Genomic DNA, 24,097 nt, shown 5'->3' with positions numbered 1-24,097 from the left:
GGAAGGGATGACGTCACCGGCTGGGGGGGCGCGCGATCCGGCGCGAGGGGAGCGCGAGCCGCAGTGAGTGTCCTCGCGCCGCCCGCCCGGCAGCCCGGCCGGCGCGCGCACGCCGGGAGCCGCTGGCGCTCGGGCTCCGCTCGAATCCCATGCAACAGCCAGGATGTGAAGCGGGGCAGAGCCGGGGGAGCCCAGCCCAGCCAGCCTCCAGGTAAAGGGGGAAAGAAACGTGAATTCGAGTGCAAAAAAACCTGCAGCCGCTCCAGGGGGGGGTCTCGGAGGCGGCGGAGTGGGCAGCGCGCCGGCTTTGTGCCGGGAAAGCCTGCACGGCCATTGTGCTCGCAGGATGCTCCGCTGCAGCCGGCTGCACGCCCAGCCGCTGCGCCTGGCTAGCGGCGTCCGAACAATGCCCCCGAGGGGCTGGGCCGGGGCGGGTAGGGGCCGCGGGGAGGGCTCTGCGGGCGGGGCTGGGGGGGCTTCGCCGCGGCGGGGGAGGGGGCTGGGCTGGAATCGCCCGGAGCGCGGCGTTGGAAGCTGCCCAGCGCCGCCGGCTGCACCACCCCGGGCTGCGGGCGGGGCAGAGGCGCGGAGGGGGGGACGCGCGTGTGTGCGGAGGGGGAGCTGGCCCCGGCGGCTCCCGGCCAGGCTCCCCGGGCGGGTCCTGGAGGCAGGGGGCGCTGTGACGGGGGTGGGGGTGGGGGCTCGCGGGCGCCCCGAGTGGAGACCAGCCCGGGACGGGTGGCTCCAGCTGGGAGCGAGGGCGGACCGGCCGGTGCGCCCAGGGCGGCTGCTCTGCCCGCCGCCCTCGCTCTCCAGTCCCCCTCCCCTGGAGACCTCCGACTCAACACCGTCTCACCCTAGCGCCCTCCGGGCCTCGTCGATCCCTGGGGAGGGGGGGCCGCCCCTCCGACACCCTGGCCTTGCCCCACCCTTCTGCGGCCCCGGCGCCCCCTCCCAGCCCCCCCCAGGCGGGGCGAGGCTCAGCCCCCAGCCCCAGGGACTCTGGCGGACGGACAGACGGGCGCGCGCACCGGTCCCCGACTTTTCCGCGGCGCTAGGGGCCCCTTGGGGATCCCGGGAGAGGGGAAGCCGCCCCTGGAGCCAGCAGCCCGGGGGGTTTTGCGCGTCCCGGGAGCCCCCTTAGGGGCGGCGTGGGGGGGGAGGGGAGGTGACGTCATCCGGGGGGGCGGAGCCGTCGGAACCGGGTTGGGGGGGGCTGGGGGGGCGTGCCCTCAGGAGAGCCCCCCCGGAGTTAGGGTGCCGGAGTCCTGGGTGCAGGGGTTTCGGCCAGGTTGTGGCCAAGTTCATTGCTCCTTATGGAAATCTCTCCGAAATTTAGGATCCCTCTTAGCACCCCCTAAATCGTGGACACTTTCCTCCATGAAAACCCCCTAAATGGGAGAACTCCCCTTCAGCTGTTTTTTTTCCAGAATTCTCAAATCAGCGAACCCTTCCGCAAACTGGGATTTTTTTTTTTTTCAGCCACAGTTCCTATCCTCCCTCCCCCCCAAATCTGGAACCTCCTTCTTAGTGACCCTTCCCCTTATTTCAAATTCTCCTGTGGTACCGTACCTGTGCCGCTTTTGAGAATGCCCCTTCATCAAATTTCGTCACCCCCTAGGGACCTCATTTCCCAAATTAACAAACCTCCCCAGCGCCTCCAACTGGGGGACACCTCCCCTCCCCTCCCTAGACTCAGCCAGGATTCCCCATTTCCCCCACCTCAATCCGAGGGAGTCCCCATTCGGAGCATGGGGTCCTCCTATCACCGGCCAATCCCTCACCCCCCTGAAAAATTAGCCTGGCCAACCTAGCTGGTGAAGGGGGGTGTCTGAGGTGTCCAGGTTGCGTGTTAACAGTCTAAGCAGCAGGGACAAAGCTGGAGGGTCCCCGAGAGTCCCAAGGACAGGTACCAGCCTGCTCTGGGCCCCAGTGGCCTCGGCCCAGACTTTGGCCGCCTGTGTTCTAGCTTTCCCTCCGTGTCCCCCATCGCTGCTGTTCCTGGGGTGCCGGGGGCAAGGGCCCCTTTTGTTTGGGGCACCCTGCTTCCCCCTCCGTGCCGCCTTCCACCCGTGAGAAGAGAGAGCCCGTCCGCGCCTCTACTCTTGTGTGATACCAGCCGCTGCTGCTGGAGCTTTTATTAATGGCCGAGGGATTCGGTCGATTCTGCCATTTGCATAACTCCCCTCCCCCTCCCAGGGTCCCTTCCTTTGTGCCCCCCTCCTCCTGCCAATCTCGCCCGCCTTCTGTCCCTCCGCTCTCTTCTTCCTCTGCCAGCTGATAACTTTGGCTGCTGAAGGCAGGCAGCTGGGGCTGGGGGCGGCTGCTCACCGCCCCCGCACCCCAGAGCCCACCAACTTGGTCCTGGGTCTCCGGGGCCGGAGCCCCCTGCCCCCTGCCCCCCGCCCCCCCCCCTGCCCTCCGCCCACCCTCTCTGGCTGCCTTGCTGTCTGTGTGCGTCTCTGTTCTTCTCCATTAAGCATCCCCCCCCCCCCCCCTCTGGGCCTGGGGGGGCACCTCCACCCCGACGGGGCATTCCTGCCTGGGGGCCGGGGCCCCCCCCCCCCCCCCCAGCCCCCTGGGGGATGCCACCCGCCCGCCATCCTCGATTGCCTTGAGAGTTGGTATAATTGGGCTCAGGCAAACAAATCGTCGCGGGAGACCCGGCCTGCCTGGTGAGCTCATGTGCTTTTCTATTCCTGCCACCCCAGCCGATGACATCGGCCCCCCCAGGGGGTGAGCGGGGCCGGTGCTGTCACGCCAGGGGCCTGGCCCACCCGCCACCCCCTGCAGGAGACAGGAGACGGGACGGACATCCTGGCGTGGCCGGGTATGGCCTTGGAGGACGCTGCGGGGGTGGTGGCTGGGCCCCTGGGGGATCCCTCCTCTTCCTGGGTCCCTTCCGGGGGCCGGGGGGGGGGCGGTGCAGGGAGAGGGTCCCTGAGAGCCAGGCACCTGCCTGCTGCTCGCACAAGTCATTGCGCGTTGACCATGCTTCTGAGCGCCTTTCTTGTTTCTCTGCTTCCCAGGGGATTCCAGGCGTCTTCACGAAATGTCCATGGGTCACAGGTGGAGACTTACCGTAGCGCTGGACCGGGGTGTTGGGGAGCAGGTGCAAGGGAGGAGCTCCCTGGACCTCGGGGATATAGCGGTAGCATCCGGGTGGGCATTTCTGGAGCCATCGCTGTCCATCTATTTTCTCTCTGGGTCACCCCGCGAGGAGCTTGGGGGCTGTGCCTGGGGTTCCCAGGCGTGACTCGGGGCGTGACTCGGTTTCCCCGCCTGCCTTCTGGGTCAGCACTGGGGAGCGTGTCACAGGTGTTGGGAGCACAGCCCTCACCTCCAGCTGCTGCTTCCTGGAGGCCGGTGCCGGGAGACCTGTGGCTTTGCTGATTACTCCAGCAGCCGTGTGGCCCCACCGATGGTCAGTTAGGTGGCCCGGGAGGGACGAGGGGCAAGGGATACGTGGGGACGATGCAGCTCCAAGGCACAGTGTGGCTTTTTCACAGAAGCCCTGCATTCACCTGCTTCCCGTGACTTTAGTACAGCTACTGCGTGCTTGTGGGGGGGGGGACACAGGGGGACATTTAGAGGGTTCGGGATTGGGAGGAAAACCCTAAAAATAAAGGTGGATATTCATAAACCCGGCGGGTTTGGGGGATAATTGACAAAGCTTAATGTTTTCAACTGAGAGCGATGCCCCCCCCCCCCCCCGCCGCCCTCCACTGCATTAGTTCCATTTGCGAAGTCATTCGGAGCCCGCGGAAGGTTCTGGAAGTGGAGTGGACTCCTTGGGCGAGTGGCGGTCCGTGGTCCCTCTCCAGAGGTCTCGTGCTTCTGGAGGGAGACTCTCGTGCTGAGATGCCAGGGTCCCCAGCTCTCCTGTGCAGCCAGGCCAGCCTCCCGGCACCCCCTCCCACGGGCGGGCACCCCCTCTCCCAGGATTTGCAAGGAGGAGGCCACCCCTCTCCAGCGAAGGTGGCTCAGACCGCCCTTGCTCTGTCCTTCCCCTCAGCAAACGATTCCCCGGGTCGGGTAATGGGAGACACCCCAGCTGCCAGCCGGGCAGGGTGGGCCCAGCCTCTGGTGGGGACAAGCAGGGGACAAGATGAGGGCATCGCGGTCCTGCCTGCGAAGGATTCCCCGTGCCGATCGGGGCCGTGGACAGGTGTCGCACCTTTGCCGGCCCCGGGGGAGGATGAGGGTTCCAGGCTTTTCACACGTTTGGAAAATTTTGTCTTGTTCTCCCCTGGCTTCGGTCGGGCACCAGAAAGCTGCCTGCTCGGCTCGCAGGGTGGGGAGCACGGGGTGCTGGCAGAGGGTTAAGGGTCAAGTGCACGCTACCCCGTCACGGGCAGGAGGGACGGCCCAGAGACAGGGACGCCCTAGCTCTGAGCTACACAGGAAGCCCAGACGCCTGGGTCTCAGCCCTGGGGTCCAGGTTGTTACCCCCACCCCCACCCCCCACCCGCACCCAGCCTCCTCGAAGCCCAAGCCGTCAAGTGTAGTATATGGTTTTTTTTTTTTTTTTTAAGGAAAAAAAAAAAAACCAAAAAAAAAAAAAGGAAAAAAAAAAAGAACCCCGACGTACCATTTATTTCTGTCTCGTCTCTGGCTGATATTTCAGAAGCGTGGGGGGGGGGGTTGTGCGTGGGGAATATGAAAAATCAATTGGCTTACACTTCTGCAAAGGCGAAAATTAACGAGCGGGCGGGCGTGACTCATGGACAGGGCCTCGACTTTCGCACTGCCACATTTTTGTCTCTCCTTTCCGTACCCTCCTCCGACGAGAGGCTGGTCCCCCGCCCCTTCCGGGGGGGGCGGGGGCCTGGCCGGGCCAGAGGTGGGCTTGGGGGGTGGGGGTGCTGTTCCGGGCTCCCGCGAATCTCTTTTTCTGTTCCCGGAATCCAGGCCAGAGGGGTTCCGTACCTGAAAATACACCGGGTTTTTGTCTGGCATTGTGTTGCCTTTCACACCCTGGTGTCCTCGGGGGTGTGTGTGTGTGTGTGTGTGTGGGTGGGTGGGTGGGTGGGCCGGGGGGGGGGGTGTCTCGGAGCTTGGGTTCCTGGATTGTGCCTCCTTCTCCCTTGCCTTCACTGGGGTTGAATCCCCAGTGTGTCTTTTTTTCAAGGGGCCCATTTTGTCCCCAGCTCCCTGGGTGGTGTTTGCGGCTTTTGAGTTTTATGTGTGTTTGTTTAAATCTTTGCTCTTAGCCTCTCTTAGGAAGGCCGGGAGTCTCCTGTCCCACTGGGGGAACCGAAAATCCCAGCTTTTCCTGCCGGGTTCCCTCCTTCCTCTCTCCCCCCTGCGCGTGGCCTCGCCTCTGCCCCTTCACCCCTCTCCGTACGGGAGCCTCCTCGCTTGCAAAATGAGGTTCTGCCTCTGGCTTCGGGGTCCTGACTTGTGCCCCCGCCCCTGTCCTGCTGGATCTGTGCAGACTTGCAGGTTGGTTGACCTCTCTCTGTTTCTTCCGTCTCTAAAATCGGGACGATCATAGCCCGCTTCGCGGCGAGCCGGGGACATGAGATGCTTCGGGTAAAGTACCTCCCTCGGGTCTCGGAGGGGACCCTTGCTGGCTGTGTGGGTCCTACAACCCCAGGACCCCGTGTGGCACCACGGCCTCGGCCCCAGAGGCCCAGGACCCTCGGACGGAGGCAGGCTGCATGGAGAGGGGCTGGGAAGATGCTCTGTTGTCGTGCTGTCGCATGGGTAGTAATTCAGGGGTTCTGGGGAAGCGAGGTCGACGCGTCTGTGTGTGTATAATTTAATGCCGCTGATAATTAACCCCGTGATCAGCAAATGAGGGGATGTCGGGGGGATGATAATAGCCGCCCCGCCTGATTTGGAGCGGATTCCCGCGCCAGGCCCTTTGCTGAGCAAGCATTATCAGGAGCGTCCTCGTCGCCTTTAACCCCCCCCCACCCCCCCCCCCCGCCCCCATTAGTGCGGTTTTCGTGCTCAGAGCCCCGTTTTGCAGAGGGAGAAACTGAGGCACAGGAAGGTCTTTCGCTGGCCTGAGGTCGCACGGAGGAGCGACACAGCAAGGAATCTTTGCCGGGGCCAACGGAGGCCGGAACCCGAAACCTCAACTCCCGGGGACAGGCGGCTGGCTCTGCCCAGTTGTCAGAGAAGTGATGCTGGTCCACCTGCTGGGGCACCTGGGAGACGTTAGGGCTCCTCCCTCGGAGGGTGAGAGCGCAGACGCGGGACTGGGGCTCCCTGGGGCCCGCATCCCCGCTCTGGCTGCGTGACGGGGCCCAGTTACTCGATTCCCGTTTGCCGTTGTCTCCTCTCTACAGCGGAGGGTAATTGGTACCCGTCGTGCGATGTCGTTGGGGGAACTGGGTGGGTTAATACGGGTAAAGCAACGCGTTGTCACGTGGCCAGACCTGCCTGGCAGGGGCTCCCTAGCAGCCCCTCGATGGGGTCCAGCACGGGAGACATGTCAGGATGACTCAGTCCCTGCAAACTGGGGCGTTCCCCGTCACTGGCTGCCTAATCAAGGCCACCCCACCTCTGCGGCAGGACCGGAGGTGCGGGAGGCCCGGCCAGGCAGGCGGGGAGGGCAGGCGGCTGCCTGGGGAGGCTCTGAGACCCCAAGTGGTGGCCCCCTCCCCCCCCCCATCGGCTTGCAAAGCCCGTGGCGGGTCTGAGCGAGTGCCCAGGGAGAGGTCTTGGCTTTGAGGGCCGCCCTGGAAAGGGGTCACTTTGCAGGCTCGGGTGCAAGAGCGTGCATTCATTCATTCATTCATTCATTCACGAGTTCATGCATTCGGCGAGTGGTTGTTCAATGCTGGCCGCTGGAGAGCTCCCGAGCCAGACTCTGGGTTCGAATTCCAGCTCTGAGATCTCCGCGAGGGACGTCGGAACTAAAATCTGCCCCGCTGACCGAAAGCCCTGTGTACCTTCTTTGCCCTTTTTTGTTTGTTTGTTTTAAAGAAAAGCAAATTAAATTTAAATTCTGGGGATACAGCAGTAAACGAGGCAGTCTCGAGGTTCCGTGTTCCTTGGACCTTGGAGTTTACTGGGGGAGACTGAGTACGTAAATAAGCAAGACAAAGACCTTTAAACAAGTGTGGCCAGAGGTTGCTGGACGTCCCCGAGAGCTTGGGCATGAATGTCACTCCCAACAGAGACCTGGGAACTGGGGAAACACCGTGCGAAACAGCTGTCCGGCCGAGGCCCAGAGAGGGAGAGGAGCTGGCCCTGGACACACAGCCAGCCACACCTGACTGCAGGGACATCTGACTGTCAGACTCACACCAGTCTGGAGCAGGAAACTGAGGCAGGAAGGCGGGTCAGGCATGTCCTTCTCAAACCCCAGTGCCCATCAGGGCTGGGCAGGTGATGCCTCTGGGTGACGTGCACCCGGCAGGCCCCCCCCCCCCCCCGACCGGTCCCAAACGTCTCCACGGCCTGATCTCCTGGTTCTTCTGAGAAAAACCAGAAATCCCGATTTTACATGACATTTTGCATCCTTGGACCGTTCCTTTCCTTAAAACACCTCCACTTGCCGGTTGTGACCTCGACCCTTGTTTGCTGTGCCTCAGCCTCGGTTTCCTGGGAGGCAGTGCGGGGGTCAGAGTCACCGCCACCTGGCTGGGTTGAGAGGCCCGGGCGAGATAACTCGCGGGGGAGGGCTGAGGACCGCCCGGGCCAGCGTTCGCGCTCGATACACGTTGGCTCTGATTATATTAATATCGGTCATGATGATAAACTTGACTTAGATGAAATGCCGTGCAGAGAGGGAGCCGGCTTGTCCCGTGGGGCAGAGCTGTGAATTATCTTCTGGCCACAGGACCCGGGGCTCACGCTCTCATCTTTTCCGGAACATACCTGTCTGGTCTGGGGCCGGGCCATTGGTCACCAGCGTCATTTGCAGGGTTTATCGTTCGTAACCCACGGATCCCGGGCCGTGTCTGGGGACATCTGTGATCGTCAGCACTGGGGGTGGGGGGCTCTTGGCACCGAGTGCGTGGGGCCAGGGATGCTGCTCAGCCCCCCCAGCCCCAACAGGGCCCAGACGCCCCCCTGAATGATCTGGCCCTAGCTGTCAATAGCGCTGAGGTTCAGAAACCGCGATTCATGCCCAAGACCTGTGGCGGCGGGAGAAATGAGGCAGGACGGCCGTTGGCGTGCCCGTGACCGCCAGCCTCCTACGCTCACACCCTCGTGCTGGGACTGCTGATGGGGTCCCGCCGCACACCTGTCCCGGCCCCGCTTGCCCAATTGATTTTCAGAAGCGGGTAATTGCCCCTGACGTATGGATTCTGGAAAGCGTGGCTGGCTGGGGTTCCTGGCTCCGGAACACGGAGGGGCACCCCGTCCAGGCCTCTTTTCTGCTGTTCCGCCTGGCCCTGGGAGCCTGGACTCTGCCCTCGCCGGGAACGGCTTATGGAGGCCTGAACACTCTTGACTTGGAATCCTCACGCAGTCCCTCCCAGCTGGCTGAGGCGACCCGTGACTCCCTGCACCCTGAGCCTTGACTTTCTCGTCCATAAAATGGGGGTGCGTCTTGCCCTGCTGTATCACGGGGATTAAATGGTGTCGTGTTAACATCGCAGCGGGGACCCGGGTTGCACCAATAGGGGCTGTGTGGCTGTGCCCTCCTGCCCCTCGACTTCACGAGGAATCAGGGCAGGTGAGCACAGAGCCCCCAACCTACGATTTCCCAGAAAACCACAGCAGAGGGGAAACTGCGCCAACAGGCATTGAATGCCCTCGCGCAGCCCGCATCCTGCACCTGGCCTCTCTCCGGCTTTGCTATTTGCTCCTTGCATCCTTAGAGTGGCCCTAGAAGGTAGCAGCTGTCGCCCCATCTTGCAGATGGGGAAACTGAGGCATGGGGTGGGATGAGACACTGGAAGGAGTGGAGCCTCTTCTGGGTGGGGGCTGCCTGTCGGGCCGCAGGCAGGCAGGGGCGTCACTCCTGTGCAGACCAGGAAGGTCTGCCCTCGGTTTAAGTCTCCTGCCGGTGTCCCCAGCGCCCTCACGTTTGCTTTCTCGGTTGTCGTTTTATGCTGTCTGTCTGCCCCTTCCGGAATGGGAGCTCTACCAGGGCTCTCCTTGGACCAGCCCGCCTGGCTTTTGGGAGGCACTGCCGTCTCCCACTCGTGTCGGCGTGTCCCGTTGCCCAGATTGCGCAGGTCGTGGTGGGGGAGGGCCCTGCGTCAGCAGCTCCCCGGGCAGGGAGGCCAGGAGAACAGGTCCCCAGGGCGCGTGCTGTGTGACTTCCTCCAGTTGCTTGCCCTCTCTGAGTCTCTACGTGTCTGAGATGTCTGGCCCCGAAGCAGCCATGGGCGGCTGTTGAGATCCAGGGGTCCTGAGGATCAGTGTCAGGGGGCCAGGGAGCCCCGAAACAGTCTGTGAGGTTTCTTATCTTACCTTCCTGGGGAGAAGGTAAGAAGCCCAAAGGCCAGGGATCCCCCAAAGTGCCTTGTAGTGGGGCCAGGTGATTTTAAGACTCAGCCAGCCCTGATGTGCATTTGAGACTCTGCGTGTCTGGCCAGACGGGCAGGGAAGTTGCCACGGAGCCCCCTGGAACAGGCCGGGCTTTCGTTGGGGGAACCGTGTTTGGCATTTTAGAACCCGCGTTCGGGTCTTGGCTTGGCCCCGTGAGCAGCGTGTCCCTGGGCTGGGCTTTCTGTTCCTCGTCCATAAGATGGGAGTGAGACGGTCTCTTGGGAGGTTGGAAGGGTCCCTGCTGAGCGTGTCTGGAACGTGCTGGTGCGTGGAGGGCCCCCCGGGGAAGCGGCTCCCGGCATCGTCCGGAACCATATGGTGATGATTAATGGCTTGTGGGAGCAAATCGGGGGACCTGCACACAGAACTTTAGGGAACAAAAGCTTCGGGGCTGCTGGCAAGCGCTTGGGTCCGCGTCTGGCTTCTCCCAAGGGTGTCGAGTCATGTCTGGAGCCTCCCCGCCGCAGGGCCCAGAGCCGGTGGCCAGCCCGGGGCGGACGAAAGCACCTGTCATGCTGACCCTGTGACTGATGGGGGCACGAGGCTACCCCAGGACCCCCCTGGGCCGCAGTGGGGAAACCCATCGCGCCAGCGTGGCCATGGGCCTCGGAGGCCTTGGGGGGGTCAGTCCTGACCTTGCACGAGGCCCCTGGGCTCCCTGGCCAGTGCTCTGCCCGGCACGCCCCAAATTTCAGCCACCCGCCGTCGTAATATGTACCTTTCGCTGCGGCTGCCTGGCCCTCCTGACGACCTGATAGTTTTTTTTAAACCTCTCTCTCTTTAAAGCTTAAAAGAGAAAACTATGTCTTACTCTCACGAACGGGAACCTGATACGTCCTTGACATAAGTAGGTGAAACCTTAAAAATAAATGTGAGAGTAAAACAAAACAAAACAAAACAAAAAAGCCAAAAAACAAAGCAAGAAAAAACCCCCGACGTTAAATTATCTTGTTGCCGCCAAGGGTTACTGAGGCGTTAAAGCCGCGTTAGCACCCCCCGGAGACTTCACCCCTCGGCGGGCTGCAGGGAGCCCGGGACGGAGCGGCCCCCTTGCTGGTTGTGTCAGTGTTCCCGAATGCGGTGGACCTGTGTGTGTGGGGGGGGGTCCCCCCCGGCCGTGCGGGGCGCCTGGGTCCCCTCCCACCTTCCTTCCGACCAAGATGCTTGGACTTCCCCGTGGCATCCAGGGTTTTCTTTCCCAGCGGCCTGGGGAGAAGGTTCCTTCTCCCTGCATTCAATTAATGAGCCTATTAAAAACTATTTATTTTCCCTGACAGTTGTTTACTGGGGAGAAGGAGATGGGTTGGCCCGGCGGCCTCCCCGGGCAGGCAGGTGCCTCGGGCCCTGGCGTTCAGGGAGCACAGACCTTGGGTTGGGGTCCTGCCTTTGGGGGTCTGTGAAGTGAAGGATCTGAACTGGGGCTCTGGCCGCTGTTGCCCACCTCGGAGTCTCTGGGGAGGCAGACCCAGGGGTGAGTGAAAATCATCCCGGCTTGGAGGCCGTGGAGGCAGCCGGCTGGCCCTGGGACCTCCCTCTTCTTCCCCTGGGGCTGAATTCTGATGCACCGGTTGGAAACCTGAGAGCTGACCCCCTCGGGCCGTCGTGGGGTCTCTCCATATCCCTTCTCCTCCCCTCCTTGGCAGTTGAACTCCTCTATGACTTATCTGGGCACATGGCCACCTGGTGGGAAAAAACCAAACAAATCCCTTCCCAGTACACCTTGCAGCTGGTCTGCGCTACGTGATTCGGATCTGTCCAGTGGGATAAATGAATGGAATTTCCTGGAAATGCCATCGAAGGGCGTAGCACATGCTCCCTTCTTCCCCCCCCAACCCCCCACCAGCTGGAATATAGAGGTGATGGTAGGCATCCAGGCAGCTATTTTGGCCCAGGAGGCAGGTATCACGGATGAGAACGGAGAAACAAACCGATGAAGGATCCTGGGTCCCAAACATCGTGAGGTGGGCCCCGTGGCCTTTAAAGGCCACCCTGGGAGCTTCCTTTTATATAGGAGAGAAATCACGCCTCTCCCGCAGCCCAGCTTGGTCCTAATAGGGGTAGTATGTGAGCCTCCAGACACAGTGCTCTTTTCTCTGTCCTTCAGGTCTCCGCTCCCTGTTAAGTGAGGCTTCTGTGCCCTCCCTGTTATTATCTGCACGGCGAACGGTAAAATTATCATTTGCAAAGTGTGGCCTGTCTGTCCTCTGCCGCCCATCTCCCCCCCCCCCCCCCCCGGCCCCCCCCGGGTTTTGGGGGGAGCTCCTTGCGGTACGTATCTTATCATCTGCCTCCCGCTCTGGCCAGGGCTCCTCGGGGGAGGCGTCTCCTCCCTGGTGGCCACAGCATCCGGTGAGCACACAGTAGGGCTCAGCGCACGGGTGTTGCGTAAACAGGTCTCCGTGCCGGGGGGGGGGGGGCGAGACCTGAGGCTTCCCCAGGAGGCCGATGGCCGTGGCCCGAGCTCTCCCCTGTCATCTCCGCCCCCCGGAGTCGGCGGGTTCACTGGCAAGTTGGTCCCAGCGGAGCTCCTGATCCTTCCTCCCGCCCCCGCCCCCGCGTTCTCACCTCGCCTCCAGAAATAGCCCCTTTAAAATAGCCGCGTCCTCGGTTCCTCTGCCTGCCCACGGTGGTGACGCTGTGCTGACGGGCCGGCCTCCTTATTGCTGTGGGATTTTTAAAAATATGTTGGTGCTCGGTGTTTTTCCTGCCTTTTATGCCTAAGGATGCCCAGCCATCCACAGGGCCGTCCCATCCCTGACACCCGTCCTTTGGGCTGTGCGCTGCGTGGCCCTGGGGACACTCCCTTGAAGCGTGTGTGTGTGTGTGTGTGTGTGTGTGTGTGTGTGTGTGTGTGTGTGTTTGGAAAGGAGACCTATCGGGGTTTGGTCACAGGGTGGGACCTTTCGGGGCCTTGGTTTTACCCGCCTGTGGAATGGGGGCGTCGCGGGACTTAGGCAGATGGCCGAATCTCTCTGTGCCTCAGTCTATCCACGTGGAAACAAGATGCCTGCGGGCGTCCCCTCGGGGCCGGCCCAGGGTGGGTGTTCTCGAGATGTGAGCCAACCTCGCGGTATTCAGTCCCTCTGAAATGGAAATGACGCCCGCCTCCCCGCGGAGGGAACTCCCGGGAACCTTGAGGAAATCACTTCCCCCCTCAGGGACTCAGTTGTCCTCATCCTTTAAATGGGCCCATCCCGCTGGCTGGTCTGTCAGGAGGCAGCTGGGAGAGGCGCCTCCCCCGCGGTTTCCCCTCATCTCCCGGCCGAGTACACAGCCAATGCTCCGGAGACGTCACGGACCTCTTCCTGCCATGTTTATTCTCGTCATTGACTGAGGCCGCATAGACCGTGGTTAGGAACCGGACTCGAGGACCAGATGGATGGCCTGGCTTTGAGGCCCAGCTGCTGCTTTCTTGCTGTGACTTCGCTTCTCCCAGCCTCAGTGTCCTCCTCTGTAAAATAGGGGTAATGGAGACCCTCCCCTCCCTGGATCCTTGGCCGGGTTGGGGGGGGGGGGTCCGGTGCGTTAGCGACGGAGAAACCCTAGGGCAGGGCCGGGCTCAGAGTGGGGGCCATCTCGCGCTTGTAGATAGTACGTTTTTCCACCGAATGTCGGGCGCCTTCCAAGTGCTGGCTGTGCCTGGGAATGGGATGAGGGAGGTAGACGCTCCTCCGGTCTGTCTGTCGGTGTGTTTGGCTTCCAGGCCCTGGCTCAGCCTCCGGGCCCTGCCTCCCACCGGGCAGGGATTATGACGCCCGGAGGGACGTGCCTGGCCCGGGCCGCAGGCACCGTGGGGGCCGCCTCTGCTTCCTGCCCTGTTCAGCAGGTGTCGGGCTGCCGGCTCAGGAAAGGGCAGGGGGCAGAGTCCGGGGATGGCTCCCGCACGGGGACAGGAAGGGCCCCCGCCCGCGAGGAGGCGTGGAAGCTTCCGCTGGAGGCTCGGCGGCTGGTTCAGCGGCGGCCGCTGCCTCCGTCACACCTCTGTCCTCCGGTCACCTGGCCGAGTTTCTGGGACACCTACCGGCCGCTGGGTTCTCTTCGGGACCCAGCAGGGGAGGAAGCACCTGCCTGGGTGGGACTCACGGTCCGATCAGGAAGACGCTAGGAGCCGAATAAAATACTCGTCGTGTTAGGTGGTGATGAGAGAAAGCAAGGAGAAAAGGGGATTTGGGAGTGAGGGATGAGGGTTGTCATTTAAAATTTTTTTTTTCCAATGTTTACTTATTTTTGGGACAGAGAGAGACAGAGCATGAACAGGGGAGGGGCAGAGAGAGAGGGAGACACAGAATCGGAAACAGGCTCCAGGCTCTGAGCCATCAGCCCAGAGCCCGACGCGGGGCTCGAACTCACGGACCGTGAGATTCTGACCTGAGCCGAAGTTGGACGCCCAACCGACTGCGCCACCCAGGCGCCCCGAGGGTTGTCATTTTAAACGGGGTTGTAGGGACAGCTTCACTGAAGAGGGGACAGTGTGAAAAAGCCCTGATGGAGGTGAGGGAGGGAACCAAGTTGATCTGTGGGGGGGAGAACGGTCTGGCAGAGGGCACAGTCTGTGCAAAGGCCCTGGGGCAGGCAGGACCAGGCCTGGTGTATTGGAGGAACAGCCAGGGGGCCTGTGCGGCTGGAGCAGAGTGAGCTCTGGGGAGAGCAGGGAGGGGACAGGGCCTCGGGGACCTCAGGGAACACTTGGGCTTTTCCCCCCAGAGAGATGGGAGTCCTGGAGGGCTGTGGGCAGAGGACCGGGGCGGGGGCGGGTGGGGAACCTGACTCCGCTTCTCACGGGCGCCCTCTGGAGGCGGCCGCCGGGAGGGTGGGCTGGGAGGGGTGACGTCTGAGGTGGCTCAGGCGGGAGGGTCCGGCTGCTGGACCAGGCGGAGACGGAGGAGCGGGGACAAGTAGGCAGATTTGTGACAGAGTCTGAAGGCAGACTTCGTGGGTTTCATTTTTACGACAGCTCTGGGCGGGACGCTTCTAGCCGTTCGACGGGTGGGAACGCTGAGACCCAGAGAGGTCGGGGCATCTGCCCGGCGTCACACAGCTAGGTGTCGCCTGGTGGCCGGCCGGCCTTCCCGGCCGACTCTGCTGGGCCCGGCTGGGGTGCAGCTGGTTCCAGAGCCCTTGGCAGCCATCGCCTTTTGCTGATTTGTAGATCGGCCACACGCATTTAAAATTTTTTTTTTTTCAACGTTTTTATTTATTTTTGGGACAGAGAGAGACAGAGTATGAACGGGGGAGGGGCAGAGAGAGAGGGAGACACAGAATCGGAAACAGGCTCCAGGCTCTGAGCCATCAGCCCAGAGCCCGACGCGGGGCTCGAACTCACGGACCGCGAGATCGTGACCTGGCTGAAGTCGGACGCTTAACCGACTGCGCCACCCAGGCGCCCCGGCCACACGCATTTAAAGGCTCGTGTGCGTCTGAGTTCTCTTACCTGAGACGCCGGCCGGGGTCCCTGCCCCGTCCGGTTGTGGGAAAATACTCGGTAAGTGCTGTCAGCTGCGTGAACGCCCTCTGTCAGGCCTGGACTCAGCTGTGTGGCCTTGCGGCGGTCGCCTGCCCTCTCTGAATTCTCCTTTCCCGTGGAATCGGATTCTGCTGTTTGTTTTTTCCCACCAGGGATATTCGTTGCGCGCCTGCTCCGTGTGCCGGGCAGTTCCAGGCCGAGGGGCTCTTCCTGCCTTGACCCCCGCAGCCCCCCGAGGGTCGGTCGACGGAGCCCAGGGTTCGGGCCCCGCGAGGGTGGGTAGGAGCCCGCCAAGGGAGGGGTGTCGGCCGCTCAGAGGTCAAACCCCAGGGCGGTCACCCCGTGGAAGATGCGAGGCCGTGGGGCTTGGAAGCACAGACCGGCGCTGTGTGTGAACCCCCAGCTGGACAAGTGCAGGGGGGAAGGCGATTCAGAAGAGCCGGGCTCGGGACCCTGGGGGGTTTCCGATTGAGTCTTAGTTTCACTGACGCTTCCCCCTTACATAACAGTGTCCCCCTGTGCCTGGCGCTGGGCCTGGCCACAGCAGGCGCTCACTCAAGAGGTCACGGTAGAGGTCAGGTTAATGGGTCCATGCTAGGCATTCAAGCCAGCGGGCACGTGATAGGTGCTCAGTAAATAGGCGCTGCCCTCCGTCCCTGATCTGGATGATGCCATGCGGGCGTCACTTTGGTGTGACTGCATTCTGAAAGGCCGGAGGCCCAGAGGTCTGGGTCTTTCTGAAGTCCGACAACAAGTTCTGTTGAGCGGGGATAACCTTCAGGGTTTCTTTCTTCTCCTCAGCTCAGCCTCAGCACTGATGAGGCTCCGTTATCAGGTGGACAGCGAGCCTGCAGCCTGAAAGGAGAAAGTCAAATCGAACACATTATTAAGAAAGCCAGTGAACCGATCGGCTCTCGTAACCGAGAAGGCTGATGTTAGAATAGCCGAGCTTCAGGCATGGCTTGATCCAGGTGCTCAAACCAGGGGTCTTCTTCTTTAGGTGAAAAAAAGCTGAGCCAAGTTGCTCAAGCCACTTGCCTGAGGCCACACAGCCGGAAGGAGACTGAGCCACAGGTCAGACTCCCCTTGCTCTGAACCTAAAGCGCATGGCTTGGGAAGGTTGTCCCAGCCACTGCATGTCGCAAATGGGAAACCTGAGGCTCACAGAAGGGAAATGACTCGCAAGGAACAGAGCCTGGGATTTGAATTCACATTAAAACCCAGGGTCTCAGACCTCCCGCCACGTGGTTCCCCCTAAACCACAGGTTCAGTGGTGGATCGGTCCAGCCGAGGCGGGAGAGAGAACAGGCTTGCCAGAGGCCACGCTGACCTTGGGCCAGCTCTCCCCTCCCCGCCCGAGAGGCGCCCCCTCGCGTCCCTCCTGCCGGCCACCGCGGATGGTTATGACGCTGTCCTCGCTCTTGATGAACACATCATGGGTGACAGGTGGGGAGGTCCCTGCCGACCCTGGCCCCGTGCCAGCCGTGGGCCCCGGCCAGGCCTGCCCAGCTCTGCCACCGGAGGAAGTGAGATTGGCAGCCAATTGTTCCCCTCCAGGCCAGGCGCCTCGCTCCCCGATGCCCAGTTTCCTACACGTTTGCAAGGATTGCTCAGGCCTGGTCCCCTCTCCCCACGGTTGTCCCACTGACTCCTTGGCGCCCCCTGCTGTCTCCACCGGGGCACAGCCCTGCCTCGGTCTGCTTCGTCCTCGGGCGTCTTCGTGGCACTTACGGGGCACCTACTGTGTACCGGGTGTTAGGCTTGGCCGCTGGCGGCCTTTCTCACCCCAGATCCCCCTTCGCCACCTCCAGCCTGTGACCTTGAGCGGGTGGCCTGACGCCTCCGTGACTCCGTTTCCTCCTCTGCCAAACGGAGAGAATTAGGCGCGGCGGTAACGTGCGAAGCATTTCGAGCGACGCCTGGCACACGGCGTGGGGTCTCAAACGTTAGCAAGTACTGTTGCTTGTCTTTAAGTTTGTTTGTTTTGAGAGAGAGCGAGAACGAGCAGGGGAGAGGCGGGGAGAGAGAGAATCCCGGGCAGGCTCCCTGCCGATGCAGCCAGCCCGACGCGGGGCTCGAACTCGCGAGCCGTGCGATCATGACCCGAGCTGACGTCGGACGCTTAGCCGACCGAGCCGCCCAGGCGCCCCCCGCCAGTGCTGTCCCCACTGTTCGGGCGGCAGATACGGGCCCCCGGTTCTCCTCCCCGCTTTGCACGCACCCCACGCCCACGGCCCCACGCTGCGCGCCTTCGCCAACCGATGACCGGTGCCGCCTCCTTCCGGGCCGCGTGCTTCGCCACCGGCGCGGACAGAGACCCGTCCACCGCTGCCCCGTTGCCACGGCCCGAGCCTGGTCCCACGCGGGCGTCGGGCGCGACTCTGAGGTTCCGTGCGGACTGCAGCCTGTAACCTTGGCTGGGCCCCTCCCGGTCGGCCGCACGGAGCCGCCGGGCTCCCCCGGCACAGCCTGGCGGGTCGGGCACGGGTGTCCGCTTCCCTTGGCTGCCCCCGCGGAGACACTTGTGCCTCGGGGACGGCGTGGGGCTTGCGACTTTTCTCCCGCGCCCCGAGAAGGGCTTTGGAGTGTTGAGAGCGACAGGAACGTCTCTCGGGGAAATTCACCGCTGGGCATTTGTTGAACACGGTCTGCGTGCTGGGCCCCGATCCACGCGCTGGGAACGGAGGGCAGGAGACGAGGTAAACGCCGGGGTTGAGCGTCTCACTCTTGGCTTCCGCTCGGGTCACGCACGAGCTCGCCACTCGGGAGTTCGAGCCCCGCCTCGGGCTCTGTGCTGCTGCCTGCGCAGGGCCTGCTTGGGACTCTCCGTCTCCCTCTCTGTGTCTCTCTTACAAATAAGTAAATGTGAAAAAAAAGAAAAAAAAATCCTCTCGTGGAGAGTCGCGGGGAGAAGGACGAGAGACAAAGTTTTTCACTAGGTTCCTGCTGAATGCGTTGCTTGTAAGACAAATAAAGCCACGGGGGGGCAGGCAGATGATGAGTAGGGGTTATTTTAACTGTGGAATCAAGGCAGGCCTCCCTGAAGAGGTGACGGTTCAGTAAAACCAGCGGGAGATGAGGGAGTGAGCAGTGTGGGGTTCTGGGGGACAAGTGTTCCTCGTTAGGGGGAACAGCCTTTGCAAAGGCCCTGGGACGGGACCAGGCCTGTTCATGGGAGGGAGCAGCAGTGGGGAGGAGGGGGGGGGGGCTCGTGTGGCTGGAGCAGGATGAGCTCAGGGGAGAGAGAGGGAGGTGGGAGGGCAGGGGGGAGACGGGGCAGGGGGCAGGTCGTACAGGGCCTTGTGGACCACCTGGTGGATTTCGGCTTTTACCCTGGAAACGCTGCGGGCAGAGGAGGGCAGACGGGACTCAGGGGCTCACGGGCGCCCTCTGGTGGCCGCGGTGGGGGGGGGACGGAGGTGGGGGTGAAGGTCAGAGGGGCGAGGAGGAGTGACACTGCCTTTGTCCAGGTGAGCGGTGACGGGGGCGGGACCAGATGGAGAGGAGGGTGGAGGGAAGCAGGGTGGGGGTTGAGCCGGGATCAAGCTGATTCCTAGTTTTCTGGCCTGAGCACCCGCTCAAGGACAGCGGGGGCAGGCGTGGGGGCCCCTGTGCTACCCCCGCCAAAGTTCCCAGAAGGCCGAGGGGCCGCTGCTTCCCGGAGGCGTTGGAGCGGGCTTCCTGGAGGAGGCGGGTAGGGCTGAGGTTGGAGTGCTGTCAGCACCAAGCTCCAGGGGGGCTCGCGGGTCAAAAGTGTTGGAATTTGCTGGAGGCCTCCCGTTGGAGACGACGAAGGGGGCCGGGTTTGCGGCCCAGAGAGGTTGAGGCGCTTGCCCACGGGCACGGACCCCACTTGCGGGCCCACGCGCCCTCCTGTCTTGCTCCTCTCCCTTCTCCCTCTGCGTTTCCCACCCCCAGGGCTGCCAGCTTCAAGTTCTTGGTGGTTTCCAGGCTCCCCCGGGCTCCAGCTTGGCACTCACCTCCCGCCTCCGCGCACCCGGGGCCTGGTGCCAGGCGAGCTCGAGGGACGGGGGTCTCGGTGAGCGCCCTCCTCCCTTTTACACCCAGGGTTTCCTCTGCCCCTGCCCCCTCCCCCCCCCCACGCTCCCGCTAATGATGGGCGAGGATTGGGAGGGAGCAAGCGAAATTATATACACACGAACATATAAAAATTAGTTTAGGATCTGGGCCAAGAACCACTTGCGCTTGGCCGGGCATTGTGGGTAATTCATCGCCGATTACCATAAAAGCCAGAGCCTGGCTGACAGGCGGCTGCGGGGCTTTTGTTTAAGATTCTGATGAATATATAATCCCTCTCCGGCCGGGAGCCCACGGTTTGCCCCACCCCCCGGGGGGGGGGGGGCCCCGGGGGCCCCCCCCCCCGCCCATACTCCCCACTGTTGAGCGCAGGCCCCCAGGAAGGCTGTCGGGCTGGCACTTCTCAGGCGCCAGACCAGCACTGGTCCCATGGGGGGCACTGCCTCGGGGATGCTTGGCTTGGCATTCAGTGCCCACCGTCATCGCCTTGTGATGCAGCGTGGCCCTGGGCCCGGTTTCCCTTAGTCCTTCCTCCGCTCAACACACATTTATTGGGCTCCCGACTGTTTGCATGGCCCCACGTGGGATGCTTGGGTGACCCAGACGGCTGCTACCGTTGGAGAGTCTGGGGGCTCCCGGCCGATGAGCAGGCAAGCGTTTATCCGTCTTTAAAGATTCACCATCTCTTGCCCAGGAGACGCAAATGAAAACCACAAGATCCCATTCCTCGTCCATTCGCTTGGCAAAAATGTCTGGGGCTGTTGTGATATCCAGAGAGGCGACGGCGGGGTGGGGGTGGGGGGGACCAGACCCTCTGGGCGCCACCAGCAGGGAGACCAATGAAGCACGGCCGCTTTGAAACGTCTCTCATTTTTCATTTATTTTTCTGGACAGAGAACCCGTGCACGTGGGACACACAGTTGAGGGCATACGGAAGAATGCGCGGTGGAGACAGTGTCTCCCCCTCCCCGCTCCTTCCCTGCAAGCGGCCACCGCGCTCCTTCCGGGACAGGGGTCAGTAGACTCCCTGTAAAGGTCCGGAGGGTAAAGCTTTTGAGCTCTGTAGGTTGCAGGTCTCTGCGAAGGCTGCGGGATTCAATAGGGGAGTGGATGGGTGTGGCTGTGTGCCAATAAAGCTTTATTTATACAAACAGCCCGAGGGCCACGTTTGGCCTGTGGGTTGAAGTTTGCCCTGCCCTGCCCCCACGCTGCCTCGGGTCTGTCCAGCGTCTGTCCAGCGTCAGCGGCGCGCGCTGATAGAAACGCTCTGTACCTGCGTCCCTAATAAGGCGGCCCCTGGCTGCCAGTGCCCTTGAAAGGGGAGCGTTTGAAACGTGGCTAGCCGACCTGAGGCCTTGAGGTTCCCCTTGTATTCCGTTCTCCGCCTGATCTTAGCCAAAAGGCTGAGAAGCGATACATTGTATCCCATTTTAACGTCAACAGCCACCCGCTGCTGGGCATGGCTACCATTTTGGACGGTTATCTAGAGAGATCTGTGAGCACTTAGTGGGCGGGTAGATGTGTATCCCTGTGTTTAACCACATGGTAGCATCTTTTACGGGCCGTTCTGTACCTTGGTGGTGTCTTCCCCCCCCCCCCCCCCTTAAAAATATAGCATCTTACAAGTAATTTCATAATTGTACATCTGGCTTCCCCATTTCTTTTCACAGCTGTGATACTAATCTCATGATGCGAAGAGATGCTAAACTTGTACATCACTCTTTGCTTCCTTGCCCTGTTACGTATTGAGCCAGTCCCCCGTTGGCGGACTCGGGTTGCTGTTAAGTCTTTTGTTGTGACGTGTCCATCAGATAAGTTCCCAGAGGCGGTGGGAGCAGGCCCGAAGGGAGCGCGCAGCCCCCTTCCCACCCCGACCCCCTGGGCGCCAAGAAGGAGACGGTGGTCCCTGCGGGGCCTGGGAGGCATTGACAACTGATTGATTCGTGAAGCGCATTGACCACGGCATTGGGTGAGGTCGAGAGAAAAATGGAGCCAGCCTAAGGGTCCATCAGCAGGGGATACAGGGGCGCAGCCCTGTGAGGGGGGGGGATTCAGCAGGCGACCGGGATACAGGGGCGCAGCCCTGTGAGGGGGGATTGCACAGCAGGTGAGCAGAGGGTCTGGGGATGCGTGGGCTCCATAGATACCATGTCGCTTGAAAGAGCGCCTGGCAGGGAAATGATACAAACAGGATACAAACAGGATACATAATACAGTTTCACTCGGTTCTCGAGTTACCTCTGCTCCGTGACCTCGTGGCAAAGATACGCACAGATCGGCACCGAGCAGCAGCAGAGGTGGCTTCTGGGGGCAGAGAAGAGGGACTCTCCCTTCCTCCCTTCCACAAATGTGTCTGCAGTGTGCCAGCTGCTCTGTGTTCCAGGCAGGAAGAATTTTTAAAAAAAAGCAAATTTCCTGCCCTCTTGCGAGCTAGCCCTCCAGTTGGGGAGGGAGAATAAACAAAGCACAGAAGAAGGAAAAAAAAAAACCCCGCGTCAGATGTCAGGGGCTGGTGTATTGCTCTAGGAAAGAGAAAATTCAGGGAAAGGGTCTGGGGATGCCTTGCTCGAACAGAGGTGGTGAGGGAGAGGGAGCCAGAGAGGGTTCAGGAGAAGAGCGTTCCTGGCGGATGGACAGAGGGTGCAAAAGGCCTGGTGGTGAGACCTCCCCAGACACTCGCTGAGCCCAAGCCGGTGACCTTCTGCGCGCCTGTGCGCCCTCCCATCCCTGCTCCCAGGGAGCACCGCCTGCCCGAGGCAGCCGCTGGGCGATGATTAGCGACTAATAATAAAGATACCACGTTGGGAGCCAGTGGTCTGTCCTTACGCCTCCAAGTGGCAGCCAGCCCCTGCCCAAGTGTAGACGGCTTAGCCCCAGATGGGCTCCGCTAGAGAGGCTGTGAATTCCGGGGCCCTGTGACTGGAGAGGTGCGGCAGGAGAGCAAGGGCTGGGGAGGGGAAACTGAGGCCCGGAGAAGTCGTGGGAGAAGTTGGGAAGCAGCTGGGGTTCAAGTCCCAGCTCCGCCAGTCATTAGTGGGCCCCAGTCCCGGGCCTCAGTTTCCCCACCTGGAGAGCGGGAGGATCACAGTAGCAGGCCCTGAGGGGGTTCAGCGAGCTGCTTCTCGCACACCCAGCCCAGGAGTAACAGCCAGCGCGCTCGGCGACAATCTGCTGCGTGCCCGGCTCGGTTCCGAGCGCTCGGCACATCCTAAGTGCTTAGCGAGCATTTCACCTCCTCCTGGAAGCCTGCCTCCTCCATAGGTGAACTCCCTGAGGTCGGGCAGGGGCCGCCTGGGTCATCCTGTGCTCAGCCTGGCACATGGGTATACAGGAGGTGCTCTATAAATGCAGGTGCGTGTGCAAAAGGAGAGTTGTTACGGGAGTGTGCTGATGGTGCGTCCCTCAGATGTGTTCATTCTTCAAAGGACATGCCCCACCCCGTATCCCGATCATCCCGTCTCCCCGCTGTACCAGTCCCTTCAGTCCCTAGAGCTCTGTGTACCGGCTTCCACCTCAGGGCCTTTGCACATGCCCGTAACCTCCCTCTGCCCGGAACTTCCTCTTTACTCCCGACTTTGCGTGGCTGCCTTTTGTCCCTGTCCCTCCCTGGAAGAGAGAGAACCCTCGCAGGTCGTCTGCCGTGGTCCCCGGACTCAGGATAGCACCTGGTGTAGCAGTGACCGAGACTGGGTCCCACCTTCCCAAGGGAGGCCATGCGAGGGCTGCACCCACCTTGGCCCCAGACACCTCTCTGGGCTGTGCCTCAGTTTCCTGTGCTCTTTAAAGGCCCCCGAACCCACCAAAAATCAGCCCCAGGCATCAGAACAGTCAGTCCTCTGCACAGGTGGGAAAGCTGAGGCCCAGATGCCGGTGAGGGCTTGTTCAAGACCACAGAGCACTGTGGGGACAGGGCAAGGGGGGGGGGGACGGCGGAGGAACACAGCCACAGGATGGGGCTGTTTGGGGGCGGTCTGTGATGGAGGAGGCATCCGGCCTCGCGGAGCTGCACAGACCAGCAGTGACTCCTCCCCTTTCATTTTGCAACAGTTCAAGGAGAAAAGCTCAGTCGGGTGCAGAGTGATCTTTAACACCAACACCTGCCAGTCTCTTTATAACCATGCCGGCTGCCGGCTTTAGCAACAGTATCCAGGGAAAATGGGAGAACTGGGTACATATTTTCATTGTAACAATTTTTTTTCTGGCGACTTTCAAGGCTTGGCAGTTAGCGCCCGGCATTACCGAGTTCCTAAAGTAAATTAGTTTAAGGGAGAGGCATGAGCCAGTTGAATGAGAGATTTAATGAGGGATTTGGGGATGTGGCAGGAGGGGAGGATTTGGGGGGGGGGGGGCGGACACCAGGCACGTCCTCACTGGGGACCTGGCGAGTGCAGAGAGGACGCAGCCAGATCCAAGAAGCCAATCGCGGCTGGTTTCAGGTGGGAGATGGGGTGCCAGGCAGGACCGGGCCTGGCACGGGGAGTACTCCTTCTACCGCCTTCTAGAGCTGAGTCAGCTGCAGAGTGGAGGCTGGCTATGGCTCGGGCAGCAGTGGGCACATTTCTGCCCTCGGGGCTGGAGCGGTCCTTTATGTGGCGGCTGGTTTGCAAGCCAGGTAGAGACCCAGGGTCAGACCGCAGCTTATGGCCCCAGATGGTGGCTTCCGGCCTCTGCCCCGTCTCGCAAAGCAGCCCCTCCGGGCTTCCCGAAGTCGCTTAAGCCATTCGTGTGTTCAGTCTGTCACTTAGAAAGCATTTATGGAGTACCTACTGTGTGCCAGGCCCTGGGACGCAGCCGTGAGCAGAACCGACACAGCCCCACCCCCCACCCTTCCCGCCTCCCCGACTTCAGCCTCCTGCGGGGGGCCCCCAGAACTTTCTGTGACTCTAGAAATGTGCTGCATCTGACCCCCCTCCCCCCCCAGCCATGTTGGCAACGTGGCCAGTGTGAACTGAATTTTAAATTTTGCTCAGTTTTGGGGCGCCTGGGTGGCGCAGTCGGTTAAGCGTCCGACTTCAGCCAGGTCACGATCTCGCGGTCCGTGGGTTCGAGCCCCGTGTCGGGCTCTGGGCTGATGGCTCGGAGCCTGGAGCCTGTTTCCGATTCTGTGTCTCCCTCTCTCTCTGCCCCTCCCCC

The 24,097-nt window shown here is 61.7% G+C and overlaps 1 protein-coding gene across 1 annotated transcript in view; it reads left to right on the top strand.

Moving 5' to 3' along the window:
* Window positions 1–80: 80 nt before the first annotated feature.
* PTPRS (protein tyrosine phosphatase receptor type S) overlaps window positions 81–24,097 on the top strand; it is a 97,441-nt gene continuing 73,424 nt past the window's right edge. The window contains exon 1 of the mRNA XM_040461583.1: window positions 81–211. The gene's annotated coding sequence lies outside the window, so the exon portion shown is untranslated. The remainder of the gene's footprint in view (window positions 212–24,097) is intronic.

This window comes from Herpailurus yagouaroundi, unplaced genomic scaffold (genome assembly GCF_014898765.1).
Source record: "Herpailurus yagouaroundi ecotype Mexico unplaced genomic scaffold, PumYag 295, whole genome shotgun sequence".
Lineage (NCBI taxonomy): Eukaryota > Metazoa > Chordata > Mammalia > Carnivora > Felidae > Herpailurus > Herpailurus yagouaroundi.
Note: the sequence above shows the minus strand (reverse complement) of the source record. Positions and strands in the feature narration are given on the sequence as shown.